The sequence below is a fragment of the Apis dorsata genome, unplaced genomic scaffold, assembly GCF_000469605.1.
Source record: "Apis dorsata unplaced genomic scaffold, Apis dorsata 1.3 scaffold_455, whole genome shotgun sequence".
NCBI lineage: Eukaryota > Metazoa > Arthropoda > Insecta > Hymenoptera > Apidae > Apis > Apis dorsata.
This window is the reverse complement of record NW_006263698.1, coordinates 444,637-447,640: the sequence shown is the minus strand read 5'-3', so window position 1 is coordinate 447,640 and position 3,004 is coordinate 444,637. Positions and strand designations below refer to the sequence as shown.

Here is a 3,004-nt window from a genome sequence, read left to right as displayed (position 1 = left end):
TTTTTTTTTTTTTTTTTTTTTTTTTTTTTTATTTCCTGCTCTTTGATTATATTCTTTTATAAAAACGATTACATTTTAAAATAATATTATATCGTTTTTCGGTCTTTGACATCAAAAAATTCTTATGAATATCTTTCAATATAGATATTTATCATTTTCAATAAGAAAATAATAAAAATCAAATTTATCTCGGTACAATAACTCCAGAATTATTCCATGATAATTTGTGCATCTTTGGTGAGCGTGTATGCCGAATATAGACGCGACTCGTTACGAATACATGGAAGATACAAAATTAGCGAACAGAAAGGTAGAGGAGCAGAGGTTTTCTTCGGATCGTTGCTGAAAGTATATTGGCGTATAGGTTAGCCAATAGCAGATATCATAGACTGGCAACTGTACAAACGAAATTACTTACGTTTCATTGGATTTCACGCTTGGAAAAGGAAACTATCACAGCGATCACGTAGCACGCGGACGCGCGAGACGAGTGCTTTTCAATTAATCGCATTAGCACGAAATCGTACGAAAGAAAGCAGAAATCAGAGATACAATTGATGTAACCGCACTTACATATAGAACAATCGTTTTGCACACTTTTGCTCTTCGATGTAATCGTACGAGAATCAACCAGATCCCCCACAGGCAATCATTGAAAATCAGTGTATTCGATTGCACGGAACATTTACCACCAATATCTAAGCACTTCTATACATAGTCATTACGAGTTTGTGAACTGTATCTAAAATCGATACTATTTTCTGACGGAAGAAAGAATAAGAAAGAGGGGAAAAAAAAAAGAGAGAAAAACGATCAAGTCGCGACGATAAAACGAGTTCCTTCATATCAAAGATACGCTTCTGAATGTCTGCACCCTTCTATGACCTACGTTCGAGTCGATACGTCTTTATAACTCCAATTTACAACATTGAATTTCACGAGCATACAATCATCGTCCATTTTTCCGATTAGTTTTTTCCATGGGGATGATTAACATTAGTAGATATTATATTCAGTTTGATAGTTACGTGCCATTTATGCGTGAAAACGTATATCAAGAAAAAGGGGATAAAAATAATCTAGATAATATGAAATCATCTTGAACTATAATTTCTTTTCTTTTTTTTTTCTTTTTTTAATTCGATAGAGAAAAAAGAAGAGAGGAGTGAAAGTACGTGCAATCGCATACTTATGGTAGAAACTAAGCGCGGGAAAAAGCGTGGATTAGAAAGAAGTTGGATGAAAGAATCACATCAAAGTATGCTCTCGCACGATTTGAAATAAGAGGACTGTAGACTGTACTATTCACTTGGCGAAAATATTTCCTTTCCTCGTATGAATTGATGATCTTTTTCGTTCTATCGTTGAAAAGAAGCGTGTTTGCTTCACAGTCGTCGAACAAAAAGTCAAAGAATCTGACTAAAAAATTCCTTTCAATTTCTTTTATTCTTCTATTCAAGAAGAGATTTTCACCGATTTTAATTGCGATGCGGGGATCGCGATTTGACAGTGTTTCCACTGCTATACGTGCTTCTCGATCTATAGGAAAATCCATGGATTAGAATATATAACTCGTGTATATTTTGTAATTAAATTTCATGCGCATTATGTTTCTTGTTTAGAATAATTCGTTCGTTAAAATTGCGTGCATTGCCTGGGAAAACGACCGGCATATATTTCGAATGTAGCATAATAAGGCAATATCGAAATTATTCTGTTCGACGACAGGCATTGTTCATATACGTGCCACTTAACGTCCGTATCGTGGCTTTCTTTGCGCATCGATCCGCTCGTAAATTTAAACTCGTGCGTCATTCGTGATCAACGCTTTCGAAATTCATCGACGTTAGGACCTGTCTTTTTTTTTGAGTAGTTGAAGCTGTGCGAATTTCGAATGTTTTTTTTTTATTTGTTGTTTTCGTTGGCGATCATCCCCAATATATACGTACGATCGTTAGAATAAATGATAGAAGTGAAGTATTATCGTCGGACTAAGAGGAATCTTATCGAAGACGGTACACGCGTTGAGGTTAAAGAAGAGTGACGCCTAAGTGCGATTCAACGATGCGTTTCACTTCTCTCGGCCGACAAAGCGGGAGAAAACGATGAGGCATCGAGTTGTTTCGAAGGACAATCGAACGGGGTCAAAAGTCCTCCTGTTGCTACGTGAAACGAACGAAGCCATGGAAACGAGCTCGTCGCGCAAGCGCTTCGCCCTTCTGCTGCTTTCCCCCCTTTTTTCCTCGATTTCCGGCTTCCCCAGTTCCTGTCTCCTTTCCCCTCCACTCAAACAGATACGCGAGTTTTTCCACTTTTTTAACCACATCGAATCACGAATCGACGCGTATCAAATCTTTGGAAAAACTATAAAAAATATTTTCATTTTCCTCGTTTTCAAAAGTCTCGGAAACCGATTGCCGATTTGAATTTAGATGCGTTCAAACCCTCGCGACTCGTTATTCGCCCAAGGTACTTCGACCTTCCCTCCTCTGATTTGTATTCGATTCGTCTCTGGAGAACGCCCTACACATTCTTATCGTCGAGGGGACATTTAACTTCCGTATTTCTCGCTACCTAAGCCTCGTTGCATCGCTTCGCTACGCGGCGAAGGTACGATGCTCTTTCGATAACGAGCGGATCGCCAATAATATTTTCGATGATCGAAAACTTGGTTCGAGGGGACCAAGGGAAAGCGTCTCTTCAGCGTTCGTCACCCGATGCCGGGCCTGATGATTGTTTCGTAGTAGCCACTGACCTTAATTGAATGATTTCGATCCGAACGACTTCGAACCCTCCCTCGCCCGTTCCATTTACACGAACGATCCGAATGCACTTTGACTCTAAAACGGAAGCCTCTCGCAGCCGCTACGGTTATACTACGAGTATCATCCGGTTAAGCTTAAACAGTCAATTTCCACGCATTTACGTAGGGGAACTCGGGCATGGTAGACGGTCGTCATCATCGATTTTCAGCAATGTTCGTAAATGATCCGTATCGAGATAA

At 39.2% G+C, this 3,004-nt stretch overlaps 1 protein-coding gene across 2 annotated transcripts in view; it reads left to right on the top strand.

Moving 5' to 3' along the window:
- Positions 1–3,004, top strand: part of LOC102674501 (phosphatidylinositol 3-kinase regulatory subunit gamma) — a 30,036-nt gene that overhangs the window by 1,380 nt on the left and 25,652 nt on the right. The gene's annotated exons all lie outside the window — the stretch shown is intronic.